At 36.9% G+C, this 12,401-nt stretch overlaps 1 protein-coding gene across 5 annotated transcripts in view; it reads left to right on the plus strand.

Annotated features, from left to right (window-relative positions):
* Nucleotides 1-12,401, plus strand: part of PTPRD (protein tyrosine phosphatase receptor type D) — a 1,311,464-nt gene that overhangs the window by 598,990 nt on the left and 700,073 nt on the right. The window lies entirely within an intron of this gene.

Below are 12,401 nucleotides of genomic sequence, written 5' to 3' on the forward strand. Positions count from 1 at the left end.
ATAGAGTCATTGTTTTCTCCCAATGTGTTGTGTATAATTAATTACACTGCACCAGCTCTACACGTTTCGACTTATTTTGCAAACTTTACAAGATGGACAATAAAGGAGGACTTATTAACTCATGTGGCACCACTTAGATGCCATCTTGCTGATTTCAAGACCGAAGCTAGTGTTTCTGAATGGCAGTGAATAGCGTAAAATAGATGTCAACAGTTGCTTGCTGACTTAATTCCACACAGAACATATGTTGCTATATCAATTATGCAATAATGAAAAAAAAAGAAAATCTCTGTAAAGCAATTAGATATATTACTTCGTCAGCATTCCAGATCGGAGAAACGACTAGTCACCTTCCTACTCTCTTTTCTGAACTTTATTCTGAACAACAGCAAACTACTTAAAGTTGCAAATCTTTATGTCATTTTTGTGTGGGAAAATGCCTGATACAATAAATAGAGCAATAACTGTACTTTGAACATATGTAAATTACAAGATAAAGTTCTCAATTACAAAGCTAAACAAACTTTTATAATAGACCTGATCAATTTAACAGTATGACAAAAATAACATTTAAGATTAAGTAAGAAATAAGTTTGCCATGCAATTTTCTGTTAGAATTGAAGTAATTTTTGATTATGACAGAACTTCTTCAAAAATTAGAAGGTATCCAAATATAGGTAATAAAACAAGATCAAAAAAAGTCGTATCTCTGCTATACAGACTGGCTTTAATTTCCTTCAGCCTCATTAACCTCAGCACACTTTATGATTCAGATCATCTAAATATTTGGGGGTTTTATTGGTTTGGGTTGTTTGTTTTAAGTTTTTTTTTTTTTGTAAAATTGCAGGATGTTTTTAATATGGTTTGTTAAGAGATATTCTTTGTAACCATATAAATGGTCAGCACTGTTAGTACCAGAACGCATAATGAAAGTAATATCGTATCAATTGGGGCAGCTGCAGAGAAGGAAACTGTGAGCACAGGTGGCAAACCTAACTCACTAAATTCACATCTATGATTTTAACATTCACAAGAAGAAAGTTTCTAATGAAATTATAAAATCACAGAAAAGTCTTGATTGGAATAGTCATCTGGACACCACTGAGTCAAACCTCCAGTTGAAATTAAAAGTCTTTTATTAAGGGCCTTCTCAAGACACCTTGTGAAATTTTCCAAGGAATGCATATTCCACCACTTTGCTGTGCAACCTCTTCCAATGCTTAATTGCTCTTCTAATTAATATTTTTTGTGTGTGTGTGTGTTCATTAACCCCTGTCACCATGTATCTATGCAAAGAAAGTACCTTTATGTCTCCATAACTACCTTCTAGGTACTGGATGACTGTCAAGGTTTAAAGTCCAGCCAGTAACTCAGAATCACACAGCCATTTGCTCACCACCCAGGTGGGATGGGGAGGAGAACTGAAAGAATGTAAACATCATGGGTTGAGGTTTACTTTTGTTGGATAAGAACTAAATAAAGTATAATACAAAACTACTACTAACAATAATAAGAGAAATAACAAGGGGAGAGAATATAAAACTAAAAGAGGAAAGAGAAAAAGCCAATAAACAAAACTGATGAACAATAAAATTGCTCACCACCTGCTTTTCAGGTGACCTCCCCACTGCTCATACACTGGGTATAACATGCTGTGATATGGAATACCCCTTTGGCTAGTTTGGGTCAGGTGTTCTGCTTCTTCTTCTTCCCTGCTTCTTGTGCCCCTCCTCACTGGCAGAGCATGAGAGACTGAAAAGTCCTTGATCAGGGTAAGCATTACCTAGCAGCAAGTAAAACACTGGTGTGTTGTCAGCATTCTTCTCAGACTAAAGCCAAAACACAGCACTGCACCAGCTGCTAGGAAGGAGAAAAAATAACTTACAGCTGAACCCAAGACAATGACAGAAGTTAAATTCCCATCTGTGCCTCTTCTTCAGACTGAAAAAACCCTATGTCTTCAGATGTCACATTCTTCAATCCCTGAAGTACCTCATTAGCTGTTGGACTGTCTTACGTATTTCAAAGTCTCTAAAACTCTGGGACCAAAACTGCACGGGGTATTCCAACTGTAGAAGGTAGAAGTCATTAAGTGATAAGAGAATCCGTCATATAAAAAGAGCTGAAAGGGCTGGGACTGTTCAGTATGGACAAGAGAAATCTCAAGGGAGATCTTATCCATGTGTCTAAATACCTGTTTGGGAGTGTATAAATAAGATGGAGCCAAACTCTTAACTGCCAAAAGGCAATGAGCAAAACCTGAAAGATTTGAAATTCCATCTGATGTTGAAACCTGCCAGGACCACACCCTGAGCAACTTGTTTTAACTAACCCTGTTTTGGGCAGGGAGTTGCAGTAGATCATGTTCAGAGGTGCCAACCAGTCTCAGCCACTCTGCAGTTCTTAATAAAGCATCATTATACCATCCCTTAATATACTGTCTGCAGTCTTGCTGGTGCACTCTAAACACAGTTTCCCATCATAGCTGCAAGGGTGGACTGTGGATGCATGTTCAGCTTACTTTCCACCAGGACACCCAGAATGTGTATAATCAGCATATGGTAAAAATAGTTATTATTACATGTAACATAAATTTTCACATTATGTGTCAAAAAACTTTTAGTGAATCCAGGATTATATTAGAGACATCATCACTAGCGCTGGAAAACACACTTCCAAGATGTGATTTAGATACTGTCAAAAAGCTTGTTTTCCTGCTTCCTTTACAGAGAAGTTGCTGTTTCACTCTTGTACTTCATCCATTCCACTTCTGTGATGAATGATGTACGTAGTAAAAGGATGTTAACTTGCATCTTGGAATAAGTTTCTTGGGGATTACATTCCATGTTCATAGTGCTAATCACCAAGCAAATAACTAAAGTAGCAGGAAAGAACACTATCAAATCACTTTCCCTAGTGATTTATTCCTGCCCTGCACCAGTGATTTTAACTGTCTGGAAATCAAAAGGGCTATGTATATTTGCAAATAATAATCAGCTGTGTCTACAATAAAGCTAAAATCAGGGGTATCTTTTATTAAAAATGTTGGGGCCCAGTTGTGGCTGCATGATCATATGGAAATTAGTATTTTTGTAGATGTTTGGCATCCACTGAAAGTTAAGCTATTTGTCTCAGAACATAACACTATTTAAAAGAATGTTCATTACTTAAATAGGTCTTAGAATATCATTCTCTCTTTATAGGCATACATGCAATATATTTTGTCACAGGATCCTAAGGCATAATGATTTACAATTTACATTATCACAAACTGAATAAGCAACTGAGTAAAATCTGTCAAATTATACCATTCCATTTAATACAAATGCCCTGTCTGTAAGAAATGAATTGTAATTTCATGCTGTAAGATTTCACAATACAGAGAGCTACTCATTTGATTTCCAGTTTTAAAAGCAATATAACAGTAATTTATCATTTCATATGTGCTAGACTACATCAGCAACCTTAAAGAACAGATTTCTAAGGATAGCAGTTCTACAAAGTACTTAATAGAATTACTCTAAAAAAGTACAACACTACTAAAGTGATAATCACATATTCAAATATTTGCATATCACTATCTTATGTGGTTTTCAAAACTCCAGGTTTTGTTCACCATTCTCTGAAACAAATTGTTATCAGAATCCACTCATTTGAATTATTAGGTAGGTAGACGTAAAATTTGTGCTTGATTCTCTTCAATGAAATTTTCATACCATTAAAGTAATGCCTAGCGAAATTAAATTTCTTGAGCAATACTATTATGCATTGATCAATTTTATATTTAGTAAAATAAATGTCTAGAGGAGTAGTTTTTGAAGATTTCCTTTTACTCTAAGTTGTTCAGCCTGGAGAAAAGAAGCTGCATGGAGACCTCATAGCAGCTTTCCAGTATCTGAAGTGGGCCTATAAGGATGCTGGGGAGGGACTATTCATTAGGAACTGTAGTGGTAGGACAAGGGGTAATGGGTTTAAACTTAAACAAAGGGAAGTTCAGGTTAGATATAAGGAAGAAGTTCTTTACTGTGAGGGTGGTGAAGCACTGGAACAGGTTGCCTAAGGAGGTTGTGAATGCTCCATCCCTGGCAGTGTTAAAGGCCAGGTTGGACAGAGCCTTAAGTGACATGGTTTAGTGTGAGGTGCCTCTGCCCACAGCTGGGGAGTTGGAACTCTATGATCCTAAGGTCCTTTCCAACCTTAACCATTCTATGATTCCATGATTCTTTCATTTCTGCTTTAGTGGATTTTTTCTTATTTCCTCCAATTAATTTACATTACAAAACATGCACTGCTTTAGGTTTCACTTTAAATTTCCCATTAAATTTCCCATACACTTGTGCAGTGCCCATATAAAAAAGAATTCTGAGTTAATGATTAACGATCAACACAAAACAACCAGTAAGAGCTGTATTTTTTTTTGTGCTGAAATCACAGCATAAGACTATCCATGCTTTAGCCAGAAACCAGTACTGATTTGTTGAATAGATTACCTAAAAACAAACATATCTGAAGCCATATCTGATACAGGAAACCTGTAACACATGTGTAAGCAGATTTGTTAAAGGATTAAAACATTCCCACCATAAAAAGCAAAATTACTGTTAGCATGTTAATAAAATTGGAGCACAAATAAAGGAAGATTGCTCATTAGTTTTTTCTTGGTTTTCATTTTTTCATGTTTTTGTGTTGCAATTTAGATTTCATCAGTAAATAGCACTTTGGTTTATAGATTTATATTTTTTTTGGTGGGTTTGGGGATTTTTTTTTGTTTGTTTTTTTTTTGTTTGTTTGTTTGTTTTTTTTAATGTAAGTATTTCTTCCCATTCCCTAGAATAGAAAGTGGTCTGATTAAAAGTTGCAACTGGATATCATCTTTTTTTTCACTTTCTGACATCTGAAATGTGATGGTTTAGGCTCACCTTAATTCCTGACACCTCTACCTACTCCCCCCTGAGTAGTGTATATTGCAGTCAGTTCATAACAGTTTCTCCCTGCCTCTCCTTCCTCCTCAAACTTTCCCCCTGCTCTGAGATTGGTCCCTCCTGCTCCTGTGTGGACTCCTCTCTTCTGGCTGCAGGGGAATCACCTGTGTACCTGGAGCCAACACAATGTAGCAAGGTTTTCTGTTTACTGACATACGGGATGGAAAAATTAATGTATGAAACTTGATTCCTGATTGATTTGACTTTTCATTACTGGTGAGCATCATCAGCAGAAAGATATTTATAGCACTGCTGCAGTGTCAAAAAAGAAAGACATGCACTGTACACAGCAGCCTGATAAAGCCGTTACACTGACCTACTTGTCTTAAAAGACTCTCCTTTCGACACTAAGAATGACCCATATATAATCTAAGAACAACTATTTAGGGCATGTGTATGACACAAAATAACACTATTACTAGAGACTATGTAGAGTTCCTAAAGAGAGGTCCTTTGGTAAACCAGATTTCCCTGATAGAAGAAGAGGGACAGAAGTGTATGTAGTATCTCATATTTGTCTAATAATTGTACATTATCTCATGACAATTTTTAACCCCTGTGGTTACCTGTTATTTATTTGCCTCTTACTTTGCTTCCTTAATGTGTGATTCCTTAAATCTACACAGCAAAATCTCTCTTCTGGTACTGCATAACTCTAGAATATGCTTCTGGAGAAGAAGTTTCTTTCCTTATACTCCATCAAAAATTCTTTAATTTCTTTATCAATTTCATTAAAGGATGACACATGACAAAGGCTGGAATCAAAATTTGGACCAAGCGAGCAAAAGTTGTGATTTATTATTGTTTCCAATTCATTGAATATTAACTAAGTAAAACAAAACTAAAAGAAATCTAAAACTCCCCATGAAGTTGTGTTATATATTTGTGCATATTATGTAATACATTAGGGGCATATTATATATATAAGTGTATATGTATATGCATATTATCTTACATCATTATTAAAAAAACCCTGATTTTCCAAATCAAGGTAATTAAAGCTAACCAGCAAAATCTGAATACAGAATTTGTGGAATTTTTTTAAGTTTTTACATACAGAAATAAGAATTTACCAGTATATTTCTTGATTTTTTTAGAAATACCAGATTTCAAGGAAATCACATCTACTTTCACAATGTACACTAAGAGTCTGTGTTTGTCTTGTATGAGGTAATGATGTAAATAATTGTGGCATTCACATTTTGCACTCTGTATCATTTCTCTGTCTCACTGTCTTCTCTTGCTCTTTTTGATAGTGAGGTCACCTGCAGGGTTTTATGTATATATATTCATAGTTGTGGTGAGTCAGAACAGATTAGGAGCCTTGGTATACACTTGCTCCTGACTGGACTGAGAAAACTTCTCGTTATACTTTATGTTCTTTTTGTTGATGGTTAGGAGGCAGGGTGGGTTGGGAGTGATTTGTTTCATATTTGTTTGGGGTTTTAATGAGGAACGCTTTTTTTTTTAATGTGTTTGAGTTTTCATATCATGAAATACTTAAGGTAGCAAAGAATCAATCTCTAGCTCTTAAATATGTTTTATAGATTGTCATTTATGCATATTCTTAAAGAAGTTAAATAGGAGTTATTTAAGAATGCTTACATTTTATGTTGACAGAAATCAGTGAGGGTACTTGTTCACTCATAAATGAAAAATTTACTAATTTACAACAAAAGCTTTTTCCTGTGAGGTAAAAGAAAACCAAAATATGTTAGCAATGTTTATGCCCATGAAGTCACTTGGTGAAAGCTGTCCGTTTACATCAAGCGATATACAGGGCTAAACCCTCACATCAAGATTGTGGTTATGTATTTAGTCTGCTAAAAGTGTTTCCTTCTCTTTGTTCCCTCTGTCTCACACTTCTTGACTCAGTGTCACAGCTTGTCTCTTTCCTAAATCTGAGATTTTGTGTTCAGGAGCTACAAATATGTTGCCAGTTGCTGAGAGCACTGAAGTTGCTAACAGATGCCATGTTAGTGATGATAGCATATGGATTGATTCTAGCATATATGCTATAGTTTTTACACTCTTGAACTACGTATGTATATGTTTACATTACCTTAAGTTTTATATTGAATATATGTGCAGTACTTTGCTTATTTATTCTTGAACCATCAACATCCTTTTCAGACATAATTAGTTTCTCTGCTGTACATACACTATCTTCCCTAGATTAAAATTCAGTCTCAGTAAATACAAAAACAGTAGGAAGCAAATTGTAGCGTAGGAGGCTCAGACATGTTTTCTACTGAAGTCATTAGTGTCCCTGAGTGATAAGTCATCAAGGGAAGAATTTTGCCCCAGTTGTTTATTTCGTGAGCCACTATCTTTTCAAGCAGAAATCATTAGAGGAACCCATCCTGTTTTCTCTTGGAATCAGAATTTCCTGAGATGTTTTAAAAATTTAGGATACATAAAGTACATGCCATTGACATTTGAGGTAACTTCTGGAGAGCAGTGCTACTCTGTTGAAATGAAGGTTTACTGTTTCCATGATCCTGATAATTTTGGGAGAGGTAGTTAACTGGGCAAAGAACTATCTGTGTAACATCGTCTTGCAATTGAGATATGTGCAATACTGAATAAGCCATATACTTAATATAGTTTTCCTGTATTGCTGTTACACAAGAAGAGAAATCTGAGGAAACCTGAATTTGTAAAGGACTGGAAAGGAAGTTTAAGGCTGCTTGCTTTCCCTGCTGTTCATAAAGGATGACTACTGGAAAAGGTTCATTTCCATCACTGTTTTTCCTCTGTAACCTTCAATAGCCATCCTAGTGAAGGACAGGATAAGAGAAGTAATTAAAGAAAAAATTAATGACCATTAAGAAAATCAGTGAATTAAAAAACACCAGTAACAACCTTCTAATTTCTGAAATACAGGAAACTAGAGATGTGGGTTATAGTTTGGTGGGACAGAATAAAATGAGGACCACTACAGAAAAAAATGTAGTATTTTCTAGAGCAGAAAGGAGATAGAAAGCCACAGAGAGAAAAAAAATTGGCAGTAAGATGAGAGACTGACTGAAGAAAAACGGCAATTTATTTACTCACCAAAATGATGAAATCAGGCTAGAGAACATGATGCAGACAGGCAAACACAGGCCATCAGTTAGGAATAGTATTATACTTGAGATTTTAGTCTAGGTTGGATGGGACTTTGAGCAAACTGGAAGGTGTCCCTGCCCATGGCGAGGGGATGTTTGAACTAGATGATCTTCAAGATCCCTTCCAACGCAATCCGTTCTATGATTCTATGATCTTTCATTATTCTTTTTTTCACCCATGATGATGGATTTCCATAGCAGAATACACTTTAAGAATACCGCAAGTCTACACTCAGTCACAGAAGTGAAAGATAAATACTGGAAGGGGAAAGCAAAGGAAAGGTGACTTTGGGTAGGGGTAGGAGCATGTTTTAACTTTTTCAGCTAGGACCTGGAAGCATAAATCTGAGAGGCATATGGGAAGGAGAGATAGAAGAAGTATCAAAACCACAGGGAATCAATACTGGGGAGTTTGGGTGGAAAGATGACGAAAAGAAACAAGAAACAGGGATATTCTTATGAAGTGAGAAAAGCTCTTTCAAAAACAAAAATAAAGGGAAAGAGTGAATATGGAAGTCGTGTATTAGAAAAAGAATTTTGAAAAGTTGCAAGGAAGCATACTCTAGGACATGATGTGGTGATATGGTGATGATATGGTAGCATGGAATAAAAAAGACTTCTGAGTCTTTTGCGGGTTCTTTCTCTTTCAGAGACACTATCTGAAGATCATGGTAGGTTTGGATCTATATTTGTTTCTATAAACAAAGTCGACAAGGGGAAATGAATTGAGTTGCACACTTCAGAAAAGCAGTGATGAGGGATAAAGAGAGGAAGGTGTAGTTTGGTCTCATGTTTTGGTGGCTTCTCATGCTACAGTAAACTTCTGATGAACATTTCTTTTATAATTTTTTTAAATCCACTATAGTTTATTTCTACTCAGTAAGTTTTCTGATTGCAATTATCTCTCTGATCTTATCTTTCACTACAAATCTTAATGGCAGTTGCAATTAGGAGTGTGTTGCCTATTGATTATGTTGATATGTGCATAGAAAGTTATTTATGCACTTAATTTTATTTGTAGGGTTGAAGCAGATTTGTTTCCCACCAACTGTTCAAGGAAGTGTCATTTACATGAGGTTGTTTCTTTCCAAAATCTTTTATTTTCTTTGCCTGTAATTTTCTGATCAGGACTGCATGAGAAAATGACTTTATAACACAAGTTATGGTTCATTCTCTCCCTGTTAGATATGTACTGTACTGTGTTGCTAAGCATACAGAAAATCTTTCTGGCTGTGACTGTATGTATACATTTTACATGCATTCAGATACTGATTCTGAGCTCATCCAGTTGCCTTGGATGCCACATGGATGGGTATGTGTGTACATGAGTATATTATCTATCGGCTAATGATTTATGGGACTAAGGTATGAATATTTCTAAGATCATGCTAAAAGGCAGCACTGAAGACAAAAATCATCTACTCAGACCTCTAAAGGTCATCTATATGGAGTTTTTCCTTTCTAACTGTATACGCTTTGTTTTCGGTCTTGCTCTCTAAAGGAGAGTGAAATAATTCTGTAATTGAGAGCCAAAACAAACCAACATGATCCATGGGCAAAGGGCTTGTGAGGACTATAGACATTTGCAGTTCTTTGTGTCTGTGTTGCTGGTACTCTTTTGTCTTGCCTCATATACCAGATGCCTTTTTATTGCCTAGGTAAAGAATAAGAGGTTTAAATAACACAGTGGATATAGACTATAGGAAAGTCATCAGTAACGCCGCAAAACATGTTTTTATCTAGAATCCTGGCACTGTGACACCATTAAAGTCCTTATGTTCTCTCTGCTCTCTGGTCTTCTTGTTTAAAAGTGACAAATTGGGTAAATATGCTAATTGTATTCTCAAATTAAAATTGCCTGGGAATGCTACAATGGCTAGATTTTTATTTCCTTCCCTATATAACGTTACTTCTTAAATATCAAACACTGGATTAACTGCTTTGCATTTTGCAATGAAGGTTCTAGAGAACAGGTCTCTTTTCCATTTTTTTTTTTTCTTGTTGTATGTGTGGTATCTGCAGTATATTCTGAAAATAACAATGTTTTAGGAGACATTTCCGTTGGTCTTGCACAGGGAATGGAAGTACAAATGTGGTATCACATATGTTGAACTTACTGTACTGAGACAGATCCTGACGCTTATAAATTTTATCCATGGATGTCATATACTTTGTTCTAAGACATACTTACTTGCTGAATTTTATATTTCATTGTATATCTTGAAAAGCCTTGAGCCATTCTCTGTATTGCTGTGTAATGGGAAATAAATCAGATACTGAGTATCTTGTTGTTTTAGATTATGATAACCAGTCTCCTGTATAGGAAATATGTGATTACTAATTTCAAGTCATAGAATCATAGAATCATAGAATAGTTAGGGTTGGAAAAGACCTTAAGATCATTAAGTTCCAACCCCCTCTGCCATGGGCAGAGACACCTCCCACTAAACCATATCACCCAAGGCTTTTTCCAACCTGGTCTTGAACACTGACAGGGACGGAGCATTCACAACTTCTCTGGGCAACCTATTCCAGTGCCTCACCACCCTAACAGGAAAGAACTTCTTCCTTAGATCCAGTCTAAACTTCCCCTGTTTTAGTTTTAACCCGTTACCCCTTGTCCTATCAATACAGTCCCGAATGAAGAGTCCCTCCCCAGCATCCCTATAGACCCCCTTCAGATACTGGAAGGCTGCTAGGAGGTCTCCACGCAGCCTTCTCTTCTCCAGGATGAACAGCCCCAACTTTCTCAGCCTGTCTTCATACAGGAGGTGCTCCACTCCCCTGATCATCCTCGTGGCCCTTCTCTGGGCTTGTTCCAACAGTTCCATGTCCTTTTTATGTTGAGGACACCAGAACTGCACACAATACTCCAAGTGAGGTCTCACAAGAGCAGAGTAAAGAGGCAGAATCACCTCCTTCGTCCTGCTGGTCAGGCTCCTTTTAACGCAGCCCAGGATACAGTTGGCTTTCTTGGCTGCAAGCGCACACTGCCTGCTCATGCTCATTTTCTCATCGACCAGGATCCCGAAGTCCTTCTGTGCAGGGCTGCTCTGAATCTTTTCTTTGCTCAACCCGTAGCTGTGTCTGGGATTGCTCTGACCCAGGTGTACGTGCACTTGTTACAGTTAAACTTCATAAGGTTGGCATCAGCCCACCTCACAAGCATGTCGATGTCCCTCTGGATGGCATTCCTTCGCTCGTGAGTCTTGTTGTACCAACAAAATTTCCATCAGTAAAGAAAGGCTTTTATCTTGGGTGCTACTACTTCAGGCTCAGAAAAATACTTTTTATTGGTTCTTAATGCAAATGATGTAATCAAAATTAAAAAGTGGGAACTAAGTTCTATAGACCTCTTGAAGGGCCTGATATGAATACAAAGTATTGAATATCTTGGGGCTGTTCAGCCTGTAGAAGGCTGCATGGAGACCTCATAGCATCCTTCCAGTATCTGAAGGGGGCCTGCAAGGATGCTGGAGAGGGACTCTTCATCAGGGACTGTAGTGGTAGGACAAGGGGTAATGGGTTTAAACTTAAACAAGGGTAGTTCCGTTTAGATATAAGGAATTTCTTTACTGTGAGGGTGGTGAGGCACTGGAACAGGTGCCCAAAGAAGTGGTAAATGCTCCATGCCTGGCAGTGTTCAAGCCAGGTTGGACAGGGCCTTAAGCAATATGCTCTAGAGTGAGGCATCCCTGCTTATGGAAGGGGGGTTGGAACTAGATGGTCTTAAGGTCCTTTTCAACCCTAACTATTCTATGATTCTGTGATTCTATGAATGTTATGTGTAGAATTCTTATTATAATTATATTTGCTTGAACTTTGGAAAGTTTGATTTCTTATACATAGATTGAACTTGCACATGGTTTGACATGAAAAACAATTAAGTCAAGAAACATTAAAATAAGCCCATTTTCATGAAAGTGGAACATGACCTGTTTGGGGTAGAAGAAGTAGCCTTTTCTGGTTTCTTAATATCTTCAAGTATTTTCCCCTTCTGTGTTCATATAAGAACCAGCGCAGAGTGGGTTTCTTTTTTGTGATTAGGACTTCTCTAGGCCAGCAAAATATACAGTCTTCACAGACATGGCTCTTTGTTGTTACCCTTTTTGAAGGAGCAAGTACTTAAGACATTTAGATTACATAGTGATATTCTCAAATGTCTTATGCAATGAAAACCAGAGCAGTTTGACTGCTAAAACATTCACCAGCTCTCAGAAAGGCAGACCATCCACTGCCAGCCTAGGACTGAATCTGACAATATATGTTTAAAGTTGTCTTGTTACCTGCTATGCTTCGTGCATGTTTT

The sequence above is a fragment of the Pezoporus occidentalis genome, unplaced genomic scaffold (assembly GCF_034315485.1).
Source record: "Pezoporus occidentalis ecotype Australia unplaced genomic scaffold, CSIRO_AGI_Poc_V1 ctg133, whole genome shotgun sequence".
Classification (NCBI taxonomy): Eukaryota; Metazoa; Chordata; class Aves; order Psittaciformes; family Psittacidae; genus Pezoporus; species Pezoporus occidentalis.